The 19,971-nt window shown below is 30.1% G+C and overlaps 1 long non-coding RNA gene across 1 annotated transcript; it reads left to right on the plus strand.

Moving 5' to 3' along the window:
- Positions 1-5,880: 5,880 nt before the first annotated feature.
- Positions 5,881-8,360, plus strand: LOC110738880. Its single transcript, XR_002514672.1, has 2 exons — positions 5,881-7,347; positions 8,177-8,360. It is a non-coding gene; the product is annotated as an uncharacterized LOC110738880 (long non-coding RNA).
- Positions 8,361-19,971: the final 11,611 nt, after the last annotated feature.

A 19,971-nucleotide genomic window follows, 5' to 3' on the forward strand; every position in this document is an offset into this window, starting at 1 on the left:
GGACGGCGGATTTTGGGGTCAAAGGAGATCGGGGTTAGGGTTTTTTGGGGCTTGGGGAGGTTTTTTCGGGGGAGGAGAGGTCAAGGTAGTGCGACGAGGGGTGGTGGTGGGACGGCAAAGGGGGGGAGTTGTGGAGGAGGTGCGGCGAGTGGGTGGAGTGGCTGGGTGGTGGCTAAAAATGGTTGAAAGTGAAGGCGGGTGGTGGTGGTGTGGTGGTTGGAGTGGTGGTCTTCCATTCATTCCATTCCTTTGTTATTCAAAACAAACAATACTCCAAAATTGGGGGATTTTCATTTCATTCCTTGTCTTTCCCTTTGTTCATTCCATTCCTATTCCCTCGTGCGAACCAAACGACCCCTATTGGAGAATGATTGTGAAACTCTAATCATATCATGCATGGGTAGTGAAAGATTTTAACAACAGTACAATATATACAATATATATGTATAACATTATGCAATATTCCATCTAACAATTAATAATAATCACTCTCCACTACTAATAAACTCCTCGCATCTGCTAATTTGAGACCAAGAGCCATAGCCATCACATTATATATGTACATTATTATTTACACACAGTATTATTTCTTAAAATTACTAGTTTATAAATATTTGTGTTTTCATAAATGAGCTTCTTCACTAATACTGCGACCACTCTTGCAATGATCGTGGCTCAGTTAGTTCTGGCCATGATTGCCCTATCATATGCATATATCACGGAGAAGAACTTTGAGTTACGGGATGTGGTTGCATATAGTATGATTATTGCAACCATATTCCTAGTACCATTGGCTATCATTTCTGAATGGTAAAAACATTTCAAACTCTCTTTTAATCTACTTTCATTTTGTATATTTATTAAGAGTATTATATTATTAATGTTTATTTCTTTTTTGTTCCAAATTTTCTTTTGCCATAAGAGAAAAAATCCCCAAGATCAATCTAAACTCACTTGAAAAGTAATGGATTAGGTTTCATCTACAGCATGCTTGGGTAAATTAGTTTATCTCTTTTAATTGTAACTGAAAATTATGGCTATACAAAAATAAGCAAGGAATAATTGGAAAATAGTTGATGGACCGTTCTTAGCCAACGTTGAATCTATACATGATCATGGAAATAGAACAAAAGCCCCACCTAAGAAAAAAGAGATATGTATATTAGAGAGAAATGACAAATTCTGTATACGAGTATAATATCAATTAAAGAAATCGGACGATGAAAAACATTTGTAATGATCAAATCATAATTATAAGCCCAATTTTACAACATTTTTTAAAAAATACATCGAATTGGATTGAGGTATGATCTTTTAATTATTTTGTCATTCAAACAATTTAAAACTAGAAATCAAATACACTTGTGATCGATTGAATTAAAATTTTCATTTAATTTTTCTAATACAAGTACACATTTGCTTTAAATTTTGATATGCGGTCAATAGGTTATAATACATATGTGATGAGCTTGAAGATGGTTTCAATTAATATTACAATTGCAACATTAAATTTGTATCCCGCCATAACTTGTGTAATGCCAATTCTAATTAGGTATCATTATATTAGTTGGTTCATCTTTTAATCTTTGCTTAATTAATGAATTTGAAAGTTATATTGATCATGTTGAATAATAACTTATGATGTCATCCTTTGTTGTTTGTATATATAGGGTAGGAAATTTACAGTTTTAAACTTAGGGTCATGTAATCCAAATTTGGCCTCATACTGTAATCAAAATTTACAGCTCCCAAGTTAGTTTAGGGGTTTTAATTTATTTTTTTATTGTATATTTGTATTACATTTATATTGCACATATATTGTGCATATGTTGTACGTGTAAATCTATTGACTCATATAAATTGGTGTATGTGTAGACAACCCTACTATCTTTTTAACTTAGTTGACTACATTTAAAGATAACAAGTATATAATATTTACGTACATTATTATTTATGTACACTATTATTTCTTAAAATAACTAGTTTATAAATATTTGTGCTTTATAAATATTTGTGTTTCCAGAAATGTGCTTCTTCACTAATACTGCAGTCACGGTTGCAATGATCATGACTCAATTAATTCTAGCCATAATTTCCCTGGCATATGCGTACATTGCGGAGAAGAAGTTTGAGTTACAAGATATGGTTGCATATAGTATGATTATTATTGCAACCATATTCTTAGTACCATCAGCTGTCATTTCCGAATGGTAAAATATCTCGAACTAATTGGCTTTCATTTTGTATATTTGTTAAGAGTATTCCTTCATTATTTTTTTTTGTTGATTTTTTCCCCCCTAGGAGAAAGAATCACCAAGATCGATCTAAACTCACTTGGAAAGTGATGAGATTAGGTTTCATATGTGGCTTACTTGGGTAAGTTAGTTTATCTCTTTTATTTTATACAAGTATGTATTTACGTTAATTTTTTTATTATTATAATTGTAAATTGTGGTTATATAAAATAACAAGGTAAAATTGGAAAGTAGTTGGTAGCGTAGAAAAAGAACAAAAAGGCCCACCGACCTACGTAAAAACTAAAAAGGGGTATCTCATATATATAAGTCAAAAAAGGCCCAAAAACACCAAGTCATCACATGCATATCTTAATTGTTTGCCTTGCTCTGTTCTCATAAGTTGAAATTCAGTTCAGTTCAGCTCCTAATTTCCTTCTCTTATAAAATATTCATTTCAGTTCAGTTCACTTCAGTTCAGCTCCTAATTTCCTTCTCTTATAAAATATTCATTTCAGTTCAGGTCCTAATTTCCTTCTCTTATACAATATTCAGTTCAATTCAATACAGTTCAGTTCAGTTCAGTTCAGCTGAGTTCAGTCAATGAGAACAGGCCCTTAGTTTCCGTTTTCTCTTAGCTCTGTTTTGTTTTGTTGTTATTTTTGTTCCTGTTTCTTCTTGTGTGTGCTTATTTTCTTGGGGCTTTTCCCCTCTCTTTCACACACAAAAGAAAAAAAAAATAGTACTCGTATTCCATAAATAGTACTCATACTCGTACTCCATAAATAGTGCTTACTTGTGTCCTTAACATTATCTTATCTTCTTGAAAAACTAGTACTCGTACTCAGTAAGACCGTAACTACAAAGATTTCCACCATGTATCAACCTAAATAGCTCTAGCTAAGACTATGAGCAAAAAGTTAAAGGGGTGTCTATTGCTACCTTTCGCATGATCATTTGATACAGCCATACAACATATCTAGACGCAGAGTATCTTTCTTAGGCAAGGTCCAAGGGTGATAGTTGTGTCGAGTTGGTCTTAACAATTTAAGGTGTGCATGGCATTTGGTGACAAAGTAACTTGTTTGGGCCATTTATATCAAAAGTGTTACGTCTTGTAATTTTCATTGGGTCAAGTCTTCTTTCTGCCCAATCAAATTTCAGGTCAAGTCATGCCTTTTATTCTACTTTCCTTTATTTTTTTTTCCCTTTTCACTTGTAAATGTCTGGAAGTTTTATTAGCTTTAGGTCAAATATCTTAGTTTAATTCAACATTGTCTTCACATTAAGAGAGACCCATCATTATTTTCCCAATCATGGACACCCCATTGCACTAAAAGTGAAATCTATTTCAACATTTTGTGGGATATGCAAATGCCCTTTTAGACATTTATTTTATTAATTATAAAAAAGTTCATTATAAAAATAAATGTGATAAACACAATATGAGAGAACAAAATTTTGGAATGAAATATTAGCCGGTTAAATTATTATATGTTCTCACTCAAGAAATTAATCAACTAATATGAGGCTAAGTTGTTGGCTACCTCGCTCTAAAACTTTTATGGTAATGAGTTGGGATTGAATCTCAGTTATCTCACCAAGCTCACTCTAGGAATAATTTTTCTGTAATTTTCATTTTTAGAATAGGTTTTTTCTCTGCCCAAATAGAAATGATTAATAAGCTACACAAATAAAGTATCCAATTTCGCTCTCAAGCTCCAAGTTATTGAGTACTATGATGAACCCGTATTAACATTATGATTGTCCTAATTGAGGACTAAAATATTAAAGTCCAAGCAAATAGTATATAAAATGACTCAAAGAAATTAGTCTAAACATACATGTAATTAAGACTTCTACAAAGTTTAATGACTATAAAAAAAGATTTAAAATAAAACTTTCATACATTAAAGTCCAAAGAAATACAAGTAGTATATAAAATGACTCTAAAAGTTTCAAGAAGAAATTATATGTCTAAACATGTATTTAAGACTTCTTCAAAGTCTACTGCCTAGATTAAAGTTTAGATTTACAATAAACTTTCATACATTCCCTTCATTGCCATTTATTACATTTTATTTTTATGAAGATTTACGATTATTTTAGTTAGCTTAATTACTAAGTTCAAAATTCATAAACACCTACCATTTTATAAGAATGATGACATTTATTAAGTACTTGGGGTTATATAGTACCGGGCCACAACCTCCAATCCTTGGCTATACATTTGAGATTAATCTTTCTTTAGATGTTGTTCATTTCACAGTTCACATTTTTCCGCTATATATATCGTAATAGAGATAAAGATCAATCATTCTTTGGATGTTATTTTTTTCACTATCATTTTCCCAACTATTCCACAACTAGTATATAGGGTACTTGATTGCTATAATGTGAACTGAAATCTCATAAAGAGTAAAAAAAAAAAAAAAAAAAAAAAAAAAAAAAAAAAAAAAAAAAAAAATGAAAGAAAGTAAAAGGGAAAAAATCGGAAACAAAAGGCTTTTTACTATTTTACTAAAGACCTAAAATTGCAACGTTAATTGGGAAAACCTGAGCAGATCCTCCGAGATTGTACTTTTAAGTTGCCAAAACTTTAATAATTATCTGTGCCTCGTGTAGAAAAAGTAGTAGCCTAAAGTCGGCCTACTACAATCATATCAGTTGACTACAATTATCACCAACATCCTCTACAAAACTACGAGTAACATTTAATTGTAAATTTGATCTTTAATTTCTATGGCTATAATCACTGAATTTTGTAGTTGTAAGACTTGTAACAAAGTTGGGTTCTAGTACTTAATTAATATGTACTGCTCCAATCCCTTCATTTTAAACTAATTACTTTGTAAGTATGCTTAATAATGATTTATGATGAGATAATCAAGCAAATACAAGATGTGATCTAATTGGTACGTACTTATTGTACGTTGGCGTTATTGAGTGTAAGTGTATGTTACTTTGTACAAAGTCGTGTAATTAATTAAAGTAATGTTTACCTATTTCTATTCTTTACACCTTTTCACTTTATCCAGCGCCACTTGTAAAGTGATAAATGGATCAATGGTCTTCGCACACTAACAAACAAATAAAAAAAATAATTTAGTGGCTAGGATAATTTAACATACAAAAATACTTCGGAACGGAGTTGACACGCTTGTAAATAAATTACATATAAATTAAAAATCTTGCATTAGTTGCATATATAGTATATATATTAGTACTTACTAACAAACCATATTAAATAATTTTCTTAAAAATTTTTGTGGCATTTTAAAAACATGGATACCGCCATATAATTATTCTAAGTTTTTAAAAAAAAAAAATCAAAAAGTGTAGCTATATGAACTGACTTGAACTAGAATCTCAACGGGTTGCGTTGTGTCCTACTAGCTCGGTGTAGGTCATGATAATAGATATGTCTAACATATTATTATAGAGAGTACGTGAAACCTACAACTATCTATATAGGTTAGGGTCTTGTAAGCTACTTATGTAAAAAGACGAGGGTGCATGACTGTTTTCTAATCTAATAAGTAATTAACACCACTACCTTATCTACAAGAATGCCACACTTTTATTCAATACAATGAGGATTAAGCAATGAAATTTCTTCCAAACGATCTATAACCTAATGTTAATATGGGGTTGTGTTAATATAAGATTGTTATCTTTATACAATTGAAGGGATGAGGTTGTTAGCCTCAAATTAAAATACAATTGCTTAAAATATGTTATCATTTAGAATAAATATGTTTTTTAAGAGTTTGAATTTATTAATTAATCATTTTTTAATTTTTTTTAATATGTATATTACTTTGTATGCTCATGTTTCTCCTTCACCATCATAAATTGGTTAGACATGATAGTTATTGGCTCTAGATCTTAAACCTACCCTCAAGGGAAGACTAGAAAAGAGAAGGGAATTTTGAGCAAGAATGGACTTTCAATACTTGTATGGTGGTCCAGCAGGCTCAAGCCTTTCTTAAGAATTGAGTGGAGTACAATTAAACTTATTCCTTTTGGAACTTGAATTGTTTACGATAATTAAATTATAAAAAAAAAAAAAAGCATAATGTGTGTTAATTTAAGAGCCACTATATTGATTAGTGACTCAGATTTATGAAGCCGACTAAAAACATTGGAGTACTTTAAAAAAAAATGAAATTCTACAAATAACTTGATTTAGTTGTTCATTAAAGCTTTAACTATTATTTGTTTTTTACTTGTAATTTAATCGAAATAAGTATTTTGAAAAGAGCATGTAATCACCCTCAAACCTAAAGCTACCTTAGGTCTTTAATTAGTACCTTAAAAGTCTCACTTAACCTCAATCACCCCTCCCCAAACAAAAGTACCTTAACTTTTTCTAAACTTTCATCCTAATCTAACATAATAAGAATGTAAAAGTCAATAAAACCCAAAAAAAAAATTCAAATGAATTCACAAATCTCAACTACTTATTGCCTAACCTATTTGACATTTGCAACCATTAGCTAATTAGCTTACCTAAATTATTTCTTCCCTTTTTATTTATTTATTTATTTATTTATTTTTTATGTATTTACATTTAGCACAACTAATATTAAGTCAATTAATAAAACAATTAAAAACAGAGTAATAGTCAAAAGCTGTAAATTAGTACGTAAATAAATCATACAAGATAGATATATAGGTATTTGATGGCTCCTACTTTCTACAATCCTACTCCTTTTTACCAAAATACCCCTCCCTTATCTTTCTCTCTCTCAAATAATTACACTCATGATGACGTTCTCTGTTTCACTCCACAAACCCCCATAAAAATCCCACAAACTTTCTTGTTTTCTGATTCCAAAACCAAATCATCATCTTAATCTCTCTTAATTTCTCAAAAAAAAAAAAAAAAAAAAAAAAATGAAGGAAGCTCGATTCTTGAGGGGAATGACGTCTCGGCTCGAAGGCTACCAATTTACAATCAAATTTCTTCAATTTTATAAAAAATTTCTTCAAATTTTCATGTAATTTGTGTCAATTTTGCCTTCGGACCAGGCTTCATTCCCCTTAATTTGAGCTTCCAAATCCTCAAATTTAATCACAAATGCAATTTTCATGCTTCGATTTCAAATGGGTATGATCTATTTATCTCTTTTTATTCATAAATTTAATTAATTTCCAATTTTTAGATTGATTTTTTGATGGGTATTTTGTTTTAATTCAATAGGGTTTTGAAAGTTTTGATCTTTGTTGAGTGCAGATTAGTGTAATGATGAAAAGCTTGTTTTTTTAAATTTCTTTTTTGAGTGAGGGTTTGGCAGAGTAGGTATGAAGAAGGATTTCATCATTGCTGTTTTTTAATTTTTTGGGTATTTTGTTTGATTTATGATTTATTTAATTATTAATGTTGGAATGTTTATGAATTTCAACGCGAGTTATCATAAGTTTGCTTATGTGTTTGTTGTCAGTCATTTTGACTCTTTGTTGTAATCCCTAGTTTTCCATCATTGAACTCATCTTTTCTCATCATGACTACTTTGAACCTTCTTATAAATCCTCTCTCTCTTCTCTTCTTCTTGCTAGGGTTTGTAATACTATCATCTTCATTTTCTTCTCCTTTACATTTCCAATTTTCTCCCCAATTTTGATTTCTTAACCTCGCCTTGACTAATAAAGGTTGCGTATATCTGAACCTACTCAATTAAGTTTGTTATTAGCGTGATTTATATTGTACTATTTTTGGTTGTTGTCTAATACATACTCCGTATATGTATGATCTTATAAGCTTTTGCAAGGTTAACAATAATTAAGATCGATCAGAGTGTAGTTTCAAAGAGGATTTGTCTATTAACTCTTGTTTAGTAAATGTTGGTAGGTGAATATGAACATATATATAAATACATGTAATATAAATATACACAGTCAAATATTTGTTTAATGTGGTGCATAATGTATCATTGAAGATTTTGCAGGCACTAATTAAAATGTTGCTGGAACTTTCAATGGAAGATATGGTAGTTTTTTTCATCTTTAATGGGAAAGAGGTATCTTTAAATTTTTATATTATTTATTGTATGTAATGAATTCTAATTGTTATTATAACCCTAGCTTTTGATATAAAGATATGGTCCCTTTGTTATTTTTTTTCTTCTATCTTTAGTAGCTTTGATTCCTTCTTTAGAATAATTTTGTAGGTTTAATTTCTACCAAGAATTAATTGCATATATTCGACTATTGACACGTTTGAATTATGCTAATATAAAATAATGTAATTTGTAATTTTTGTTAATATATGTCATGAAGTTACAGTATTTTTCTTTGGCTTATTATCTGAATTTTTTTTTTACCCCTACCCCCTTTTCTTTTTACTTGTCTGTTATGGAAAGTGAAAATTAGCATATCTTTTCTATAATTGTTTTGTTGATTTGTTCATTGTTGGATCAAAAGTAGCATATGAATAATTGAGTTTGATACATTATTTTAGAAGCTCCCTAGCTAGGGTTAGAGTAGATATTAGTATAGGTCTTTTGTAAGACGACTGGCCAACTATACATTTATACAATGAAATCGAGATAATAATACGTAATATGAGACAATATTTGAGATGACGAGTAACTTTTTGTTTGAAAGAGGATGAACATAAAGAGGTATGAGATGGTTCGAGTTTTCTTATTGTATACCCCTAACTTATGAAATTATATGAGAATCTTCTATTACAAAACCATTGGTTAGGTTAGTGCACTTTTGGTGAATTTATTTATATAGCTGCATTTATCATATTAGTGGGTTGCATGATTTGCAATCAGACTGCAAATTTGTTTGTGCATCAAACAGACAGAGTAGTGATTTGCAAGCTTAGGACTTTCTGCACTATATAAAATTATGTTTGATTTCTTTTAGGAGCATGTAGCAACTTAAATCTGCAAAGAATGTAATACCTTGCTTGCTTATCTACTAGCTTCTAATTGACATGCCTTGTAAGCTAAAGCCTGTCTAATTCATATAAAGATTCAATAAGTATATTTAATTATACCTAATTACGTACTATTATATATAGTAGGATTAGCGTTAAATGTTTACCACTATAAATTGACGTGTGATTTTTGGACATTGATTAATGTAACATAATTTGCATATAACTCACATATTTATGTGACTTAATTTATTAATCCCTCCGTCCCTTAATTATTAGATGTATACTTCTTTTTATTATGTGAGTAATAAATGCTAAAATAGGCATCTAAAAGGAACGAGGAAGTACTTTATTTGCTTCTCAAGAATCTCAACCCTTGTCATCTTTTGATTGTCATTTTGCAACTGTTAATTATGCTTGCCAATCAACTACAGAAGAGCTAACCTTAATAACAGTTGTTGCCAAGGGCAAATTGAAAAGTTGTTGAAACAAAAACACCTTTCTATTCAATTTCAAAAGCCCCACAAATTTTGCCTTCAATATACCATGCCTTAACTACATGTAGCTTTTGTTCCCTGTTTTAAACTATATATAGCTACCTACTAAATGAAGTTAGAACTTTGAAATAACGAAAGGAAGTAGGCTAACAGTTGAAAGGAACTTCATTCTCAAAAAAAGTTGGAGGAACTTTGTTTCTAAACGTAGACATGATAGGTAATTAGGTACATAATTTGAGAAAAATATTTTTAATTAGATAAGGACAGATTCGTGTTAATTAATGAGTTTATACAAAAGCTAAAATGTTGATAGAATTTGCAATGGATGAAGTATTCCAAAAATGACTAGGATCTCCTAATAGCATGAGATGATGAGATCGAACACATAAAAGAGTGCGGATGAGAGTACCAAAATCATTTTACGGCCTGTTCACTTCAGCTTAATTTTAGTTCAGTTCAGTTCAATTCTGTACGGTTCTTAATTTCCTTCTTTCATAAAATATTCATTTCATTTTTATTTAGTTTAGTTCAACTCTAATCACTTTAGTTCATCTCAATTCAATAAATATGAATAGGTGCTTACTCGTGTGAGATAGAATTGTCTTGTTGCTAGGACAATTACTAATTTGATATTTTGGAGGTATTAAAAGACAACAGTACAGTTGTACTGTAATAGTAGTAAATGAGTGAGACTAGAAAATACTGTAGTAGAGCAGTAAACTAGAGAGAAGAAGGACAAGAGCGCAAACATCGGGTGTTGGTTGGCATCTCAAGCCTGCAACCCTTTTTAAAGCCTTGGTTTTTGAAACCAAAATGTCAGACGCTTGCCGCTTTCTATTTACACCTGCCTAAAAGATCAACATGCCTAAGCTACCTTCCTACCTATTTTTATCAACTTGAGAATCCTTTGATGTTTACCTTTTTTATATGTCCAATTTTAAACAACTTAAGCAATGAATAATACCCTTATTTTAGTGTAAGATACGATTATCAGATCATACTTTGAAAGTTTGAATTGAGAAACTTTGCACTAATATATGTTAAAATTGAAGTCACATTCAATCATACATACAAATTAAACTACATACGAAGTAATAAACAATGCAAGGTGACTATTATTACCTATTAGTTAAGATTAAAGGTGTGTGTACTTTAACTCATAATTTTAAATTTTCACCTGACTGTAACGTAATCAGGAATATTATTGTCTTTTGGGGCTCATTCGGACCAAAAAACTTAAAAATAATGCAATCAACCTTATAACAAGACCTATGCATGTGCTAGGAAGAATGGGAGTATTGAGGGTCAAGGTGTATGTGCTTCAACCAAACATTTAATCCCCTTTTCTGATAAATTGTAAACTATCCCTCGAACTAGTTATGGCTAATGTTTATAAGACTCTTTAATTTGGGGAAGTTGGTTAACCATATAAAAACGTTCTTACATGACAACTTATATTATTATATTCTCTCTGATCCCTAGCTCAATGCAATAATCCCATGCTAAAGGGTGGAAGATTGGATGAAGACCCTAGCATCACTTAAGCTAAGTAGTGCACTAATGTAATATAGTACGAAATATCTAACTACGGAGTAATTAATCACCCTAAAATAGGGCAATGTGCATTTTTTGGATCTTAAATTTGAAATGTGACTTATAATTAAAGACGAAACAAGTTGAACTAAATTTTTCATTTTATGATTAAAAGATACATATATGGGCATACAACACTGTATAATCAAGTGAAAAATATATACACTAGCACGCTTGTATCTTGGAAATCTTTACTACTCGCATTATTCTATATTTTGGACCTTTGGTACCACCCTAATATTCTTCTTTAACCTTTGAGCTTTTGACTATATTGGACCAATTATACAAATCTATGGTCGTAATAAAAATATTGGACCAATCATATTAATCATCATATTAATATTCAATGGTTATAAAATTTTTTTAATTATTATTGTGACTATATATATAAGGAGTATAAATTTAAACCTCATACATGTTCACAAATTACAAACAAATATACAATACTATAAACTTGTGCGTGTTATTTCATAAATAAAAACATGTAAACATTTTATATAATTCCTGTATAAAATAAAGACATAAAGTACGTAATATTGCATATAATAAAGTGGAATATAAATGAGATTTATTATCTTGTTGCTAAAGTAAATTGACATGGTTCGTGGGAGGCAAGTGCGTGTACAGGGGAATAAGTCTAGTTGACGAAGGTGGAGTACAGAATGTATGTTGTACCACGGATCTATGTATCTGTCCATTGTGTCCAATTCATTTATTTGATCGTATATTTTTTAATTAGTAGTACTTGTAGTTAGGTGAAGAACTAATCAAGATTAGCAACATTATTAATAAAAATTTCATTAATTATAATAAAGATGATGATTTGTATAGTTTTGACCTTACTATAGTACTTGTATTAATATAATGTGTATGGCTAGCTATGTCATGGACTTACAAACTGGAAATTGTTTAAGGTATGAGTTGGTTATTGATGAGAGATTATTAGGATTTTCCAGTCGTTTGTTTATTGGGAGATATCTAAGGTCAATTGAATTCTACTCTTTGGTTTCCAACAGAAATGTATATACAACAAGAAATGTAGTAAATTATTAATGTGTGCATAATCATACAAGACACTTACCGCCACGGGTTAATATACAGCCTATTCTCTCCATCTTATTTCAGATAATGCTAATTATTTAATTTTATACTTGTATAATTTGATTAACAATAGGTTGAAAGTTTAACATGACTACTTTTTAGTTCAGTTCAGTTTAATTTTAGTTCAACTCAGCTCAGTTCAGTTTCTAATTTCTTTCTCTCATAAACAATCCAGTTCAGCTCAATTTAGTTCAATTCAATTAAGTTCAGTAAATGAGAACATACCCTACTTGTAAATATTATAAAAGCTTTTGGGAAAATAATGAGCAAGTATAAAAAAAAAAAAAAAAAAAAAAAGCAACGCTAATACTTCCTATGAATCATGATTTTACTAGAATTATCTACTTGAACATTTTAGAGAATATAAATACAGGACATTGGGAGCAATTAGAAAATATGGTATGTGAATATTCTAGAATATTAGGGTTACAAAAATGATTGAAGGAAGTTCTCGAATTTTCATGCAATTCTTCCAACTCCATCCACAACTATAAATATCCGTGATAGGCATACAAAGCATACACATAAGATAAGCCACAAATTACTAGCCTTCCTACATACATTATTTCTACGAGTCCATTATTCCTATTTGTGTAATACTCCTATTTTGTTTTCATATAGTGGATTATATCAATGCTCGTCGTCATTTTTATTTTTATATTTTTACCATAACGCATATCAAAATGGATGATTTCACATATTCCTACTTCTTAATTTACATCAAATTGATGAAAATGACTATAATAAAAACGATCATAATAACAATTATAATACTTTAGTAAGAGTAACCATTAAAATCAATTGTAGCAATATGCCCCTATTCATGCTAATTTTATCAATTTAATAAAAATGTGATTAGTTGTCCATATCCAAAAAAGAATTAATGATCTATTAACATGTGGGATTTAGACCAACAAATGTATTCCAATTTACAAATACAATCTGGCTGCCGACGCACCAAAACCCACTATCATAAGATTTATAACAAACAATTATTCCTCCTCTCATCATACAACTATGAAGATAGCAATCACTAACAACAGTAGCTTCCATATTTGCCAGCCTATAATTACCTCACTCTGTACGTTTGAAACACCAACCCTCTTAATATACTTGTTATTTGGATTATGTTATTTTTCGTATTTATCTTTTAACAACAATGATATCATCATTAAAATAGCATAAAAAACATTTATATATACACTTCCAGTTATATAAAGAACAGGATAGAATTAGATTTGTATGTGAGTATACTGTGTTTACTTAACTATTGCATACTCTTACAACTTTAACTACTCTATATAATAATTTGTCAAATTAGACAATCTATTAATGGTATTATACAATTGCATTAGTTATCAATTGGATTATTCATGTTTTATACAATCTTATACAAGTATATCTCAAGAAATCTTGTTTATCCAATATATTATCCATTAATAGAAAGATTAGATACAGCTGTTCCTGTAGTGTAATACAACCCAAAGAGCAAACTCTCCACCAACTAAGCATCCAATCAACACCTTAGTAATATATACTCTGTCAAAATTCAACTCCTTTATATTTTCAATTGATTAAACATAATAATCCAGCACATACCAAAATTAATAAACCTCAGTCAACGTACCAACTCTTCTTCTTTACTTAGTTATCTAATCTTAACAATTCTTCTCCGAAATTCAAGCCTTTCTTTCTTAAAATTCCCCAAAAAAAACAAAACAAAATTTTCTTTTCTTCCCCTCAATTTTTCTCTCCCTCAAAAAAAAAAAATTGATCTTTCTTGTAAAACTCTGCAATATCCCCTGTTTCTTGTTCGAAAACAGGGGTAAGGTGGGGCTTTTTGGCCCTCCTTCTCCCCCAATTATTCCCACATTCATGAACAACAATATTTTGATCAAAATCATCGTTGACATTAGAATCATCACATTACAACCGATCAATGTCATCATTCACACCCACTATTCCAAAAGGTTTCGCTTCGATTCGATTCATCGCATCTTCACCGGCCCCGGCATCAGAGAGTATCGGAAAACTAACACATTATTCAATCCCAGCTGTACCTGTGGTTGATACAGCCTTCGATATAATCACAATTGCTTTGATCCTCTGTTTTCTCGTTCTCTCTCTTGTCTCTGTTTTCTTCATCCTTCATCTTCGGATCAAATCCCGCCATTTTTTCAAGCTTCAGCGTTTCTCCACCCACTGGGGCCCACGTTTTCTGTTGGTAGTTTTTCTTTCTCTTTGGTCCATCAACGAATTTTTTCGATTGCCTATTTTTAGAAAGAGTTTTGTTTTTCCCTTTTTACCCTCGCTTCCTTTGACCCACCAAACCCAATTTTGTAAATTCCATGTGATTCTCTCTTTCGGGTTGTATGAACCCGGGTTCCTGGTTGTTCTTCTTTTCTTGGTAAATATCTCAATAAAGAAACGGAGCCCCGGCAACTTGTGGGCTATCGGGTTCGTTGCAAGTATTTGTTTGCCCTTGGTGATCGCGCTTTATTTGGCGGTAAATGTTTCGCCCGGGCGGTTATTTTTACCGCATGTGTTTTACCGTAGTTCGGTGTTGTTAAGAGACAAGGAAACCAATGCCCGAATTGTGTATTGCACGTACCCCTTGTTTGGAACTGTAATTTTTGCGGCCTTTTGTGTGGTGTATGTACTTGCACTCTTGACAACATGTTGGAAGGTTGTCGCACTTGTTATTAATAAGCGCCTTAAGGCTCGTATTAACATGCTTATTTCGACAGTTTTGGTGTGCCTTGCAACTCAAGTGTTGTTATTGACAATATCTGCATTTTGGGACCCAGAAAATGTGTGGTATTACCTTTTTGTCCTCTTTAATTTCATGAGTGTCCTAACATGTGGCGTTGTAGTGGAGGGTATTTTGGTAATCATGCCAATTAATGACTCGCTTGATGTTGCTAGTCAACAAATTGAGGAAAGGAGGGAGTGTATAGATGAACCTGTTTGAATGGAACAAGTATGGCATTACAATTCATCGAGATAGAGGATAATTTCGTCCTTTGGTGATCAAGTCGGGGCTGGCCACGTGTGCGACACAGGATTAATCATAAATGTGGAAGAAAGGTGATGAAACATGCATACAAATTTGAATTGATGATCTTGAGAAGCAATGTAATGTGATGTTTTGATGATCCTTCATAATGATTCTCTTTGCCCTTTGAAATCACCATGAGATATGCTTGTCTATTTTTCTTCTTACTTAGCATTTTATGATTTTGTGGTTTAGGCTTGCTTAGTTAATCTTTGTGTATATAAGATTCGAGCACTAACCAAATTAGTCACGAGTTAGAGGAAATTTTTTTGTCACCAAATGAAGCACAAATGTAAATTTATGTATGCTTCAAGTACTATGAATCCTAAGTACTAACATAACAATTGAAAGTTCAATAAAAAATTTGTTACAAATTTTCAATTTTTCTTTTTGGTTCACCTTTGAAGACAATTTGATCATTTTTTTTTTCTCTCTTTTTGTTGTTATTGTTGTTGTTGATTGAGCCAATATGCATATGTAATTCCAAAGCAAATTTGACACCTTATAATCTATCTTTAGTTTGCCAAATAAAACAAGCATTGAAGACGTTAAAGGCTTGTAGCCCAATCAGGCAATCAATAGTATTGGATTAGAGATCCTCTAGACCTCTACACAAGTTGTAAACTCAAGGTACAACCCAATATTGAATGTTTCAAGGGCTAGATGAAACATTGTGACAAGTAAATCTCGTAAAGTCACCATCTATTTGGCCTTTGAACTTGTCCATCACAATATTCTTATATTCTGACTGCATCCATTAAACTATTTCTATTTTGTTTCAAAATTAAATAAATAAATAAATAAATAATTTATATTTGGAAAGAATGGAATTTGGTCTTCTCACACTTGCAAAACTTGTGCTTAATTTTCGTAAATAATAATCCCTTTTATCAATTGGTTAATTTTCATTTATCCTATATATATATATATATATATATATATATATATATATATATATATATATATATATATATATATAGAGTATGCATCAGTTGTGTCTAGCTCATATCCGCATATATATATATATATATATATATATATATATATATATATATATATATATATATATATATATATATATATATATACTTTTTTGGAAATTCAATTAAAGACCAATTTTGAATTAAATGGCTCATTAGCACCAATATATGAAGTAAGAAATACATATAGATTTTACTTATGATAAGACTTACATAAAAAGTCTTTAGCAAATGCATAAACTTGAATTAAGGTTCCATCATTACACTAATGTACCTTTGAGAGAAACAATCCAATTTTTGCACAGTCTCAAGACAGTTGTTGAAGAGTTCCAAGAGGTAGTTGCTTGAAAGCCTTCAATAAAGCAACATGATCATCAAATATTGACCTCTTCTTATCAAATCGTGAGAACATTTTGAAATACTCCGTAGTTGCTTACTTTAGTAATAAAGTCATTCGAATATACTCTAAGAATTAGGACATAGTTAAATGTGGGCTATGTGGCTTTGGATAGACCATGCAAACAAATGATAGAATAGGTCATGGTTCAGGTTTCTTTGGGGTATCAGAAAGAGCAAGTCAATTTGAGAACCATGTTGATTTAGGGCACATTTTCAGCCATTATTCTTTTTGTTTAAATTATACTAAAACATTTCAATGGATTGTCTAAATGTCTAATTGTGCTCCCCAATTAGATTTAATTCTTCACTCGCCAATTCTAGATGTATTTGTTGATAGTGATAGATATGAAGATCAGTATAAATCACTTTACTTCTACTTAAGTAATTAGTAAAGTAAATATGCTCATAATTTTATTTTATTTTTTCTGAAGAAATTAGACTATTTCCGACCTAAACGGCCAAGATTTTGGAGAAATCCTAGAAGAGAGGAGGAGAGAAGAGGAAAGGAGAGGCGAGAGATCGTAAGTAAATATGATCATATAATAAGCTATCCTATTTACTTGGCACATTTATCAATATTTTTTATTTTTATTTCACACTATTACCGTTATTAGCTTTAGTTATGTAAAATAAATTATAAAAATTTTGTTTTTAAAAAAAAATCATTAAGACAAATCTGACAAGATCTCTAATGTCTTTATTCTTTATAAATTCTTTATATTTAATATTAAAAATTCAAAATTAATGATGTAAATGCTATTTCTTCAAAAAAAAAAAAAAATTAAATGCTAGATAGTGTCAAAGTCAATATGGGGGTAAAAAAAAAAGAAATAGATCCAAGCCCAAATTCAGCTGGGAAGATATTGAAGCCGCAACAGTCCAAATAGCTATATATATAGTCATACACTCATACCTGCTATGAATAAGGAAAACGCAAATTGTAAGATGCACTATGGTGCACATAATAGTACGAGTAATAATTGATACTAAACTACAAATACCTGTAAGAATAGTGTACAAATTCTTGGTTGCATTCTAATGCATCCAAGATAGCTGCATCAAGGCAAAACGCAGCCTCCACTAAATGAAACACAAACTTAATTCATCTTTTTTTTCAAGTTTCATTTTTTATGATTCTCTTTCTTCACTTTCATAATAGTAATTTTGATCTCAATTTTCTCTCTCCTCTCTCCCATCTTCCATTCGAAATTCTCTCTCCTCTGTTATATGCAACACCAATGAAGGTTAGTTTTTGTGCTGTTTACAATTAGTTTAATTAAGTTAGACTTTGGATGAGTTTGTAATTGTTTTTGAATTTATAATTTGATGAGTTTCAATATACTCTTGATAAATTGGTTTTTGATTTTATGATTTAATTTTAATTCTTGGTATTCTGATTTTGATGTGAATAGTAATTGAATTGCTTTTTTTTTTTGAAAATAATTAAATTCTTGGTATTCTTTTTCTCTCTTTTGTTGGTGGTTTTTAGATTCTCAATCATGTTACAAATCAATACTATTTTTTCTATGGAAAATAAATAATTATTATTGTTTTTGAAGAAAAAATCAATAATTATTTTCTCTATGATGAATCAGGATTAATTTGATTATATTCAACTTTTTTGGAGTTGAAATAATTACAATCGAACTCGAGTATAATTTCTGTAAAAAAAAATGAACACGTAGTAATTTAAAAATGAACATCTAGTAGAAAATGAACTTTTAGTACATTGAAAATGAACATTTAGTACATAAAAATTGAACGTTTTTCAACAATTTATTATATCTTTATTTTTTTCGTTAATAATTATATACAATGAATTTGAACCTATATGAAAATCATGTTCATTTTAAATATCCTAAATGTTCATAACTTTTTTTTACATGTTCATTTTTATACATTTTTTTATTTTTTAATACTAATTGTTCATTTTTTAAAGTGTGTAGATTTTTATGAAATGTTCATTTCATTAGGTTGAAAGTTGAATTATTTGAACATTTAGTGTTGAAACTATGAACAACTTCCATATTTATTATGAACATATATGTTTCGTTATTTTTTATTACGAACAAATCAGTTATTGATTATGAACGCAAATGACATATAGAGTGATAATTTATATTTTTAACTATTATATTAATGATTATACATTATGAACATTCTAAATAATCATTTTGAACATATAATGTGATGATTATGAACATATGTTGTAATGATTATGATTGAAAATTCTGATTATTTGTTGCTATTTGTTATATTTTAGTGAGTACAGTCAATTGTATTCGTTGAAGGCAAAGAATCTGAATTAGTGAAGAAACAAGTAAGAAGTGATGAAGAAGCATATGAATTATTATGAACATTTGTTGTGATGATTATGAAAATTTTGATTATTTGGTATATTTTAGTGAGTACAGATTAATTGTATTTGTAGAAGACAAAGACTCTGAATTAGTAAAGAAACAAGTAAGAAGTGATGAAGAAGTATATGATATGTACAATGAATTTTCCCTTAAGTTGGAGAATTTCCGATGTATATGATCCCAATTTTATGGTTGTATGATAAAGGTTCATTTTTAATATACTAAATGTTCATTTTTTTATTTGAGATGTTCACTTTTTATTACTGAATGTTCATTTTTTTACGTGTCCATTTTTATTACTGAATATTCTTTTTTTTTTATATATGTGTTCATTTTTCTAACTAAATGTTCATTTTTAAGGTCGTGGTCTAGCAAATTTATGATTATATGATAATCAGATTCATTTTTAATAAATGCTCATTTCCTTATAACATGTTCACTTTTAAGTATTAAATGTTCATTTTTTTAACGTGTTCATTTTTTGTTATTAAATGTTCTTTTTATTTTCATGTTCATATTTTTTAACTAAATGTTCATTTTTTATTTGGACCGCGCGTTTTGGACCTCACTTATTGTAGCTATCTTGGCTGCACTAATTGAGAATAGTGATCCATTGAAATATTATGGTTTGGGTTTTCCGGCCCAACCCAATCACACAATCTCCCCCAAGTCCAATTTTATAGGCCTTCATAGCTGTCAGCCTGTAACCCATCTCATGCCACAACGGCTACAAAATTTTAAATAACCTTAAATGACCAAATAGCCCTCCACTCCCCAAAGCAAAAAAATCTCAATTCCTAACGTTAAACCACAACAGTCCTAAGGGTATTATAGTCGTTTGCGCAATAACTTTACAACGT

The sequence above is a fragment of the Chenopodium quinoa genome, unplaced genomic scaffold, assembly GCF_001683475.1.
Source record: "Chenopodium quinoa cultivar QQ74 unplaced genomic scaffold, ASM168347v1, whole genome shotgun sequence".
NCBI classification, from domain to species: domain Eukaryota; kingdom Viridiplantae; phylum Streptophyta; class Magnoliopsida; order Caryophyllales; family Amaranthaceae; genus Chenopodium; species Chenopodium quinoa.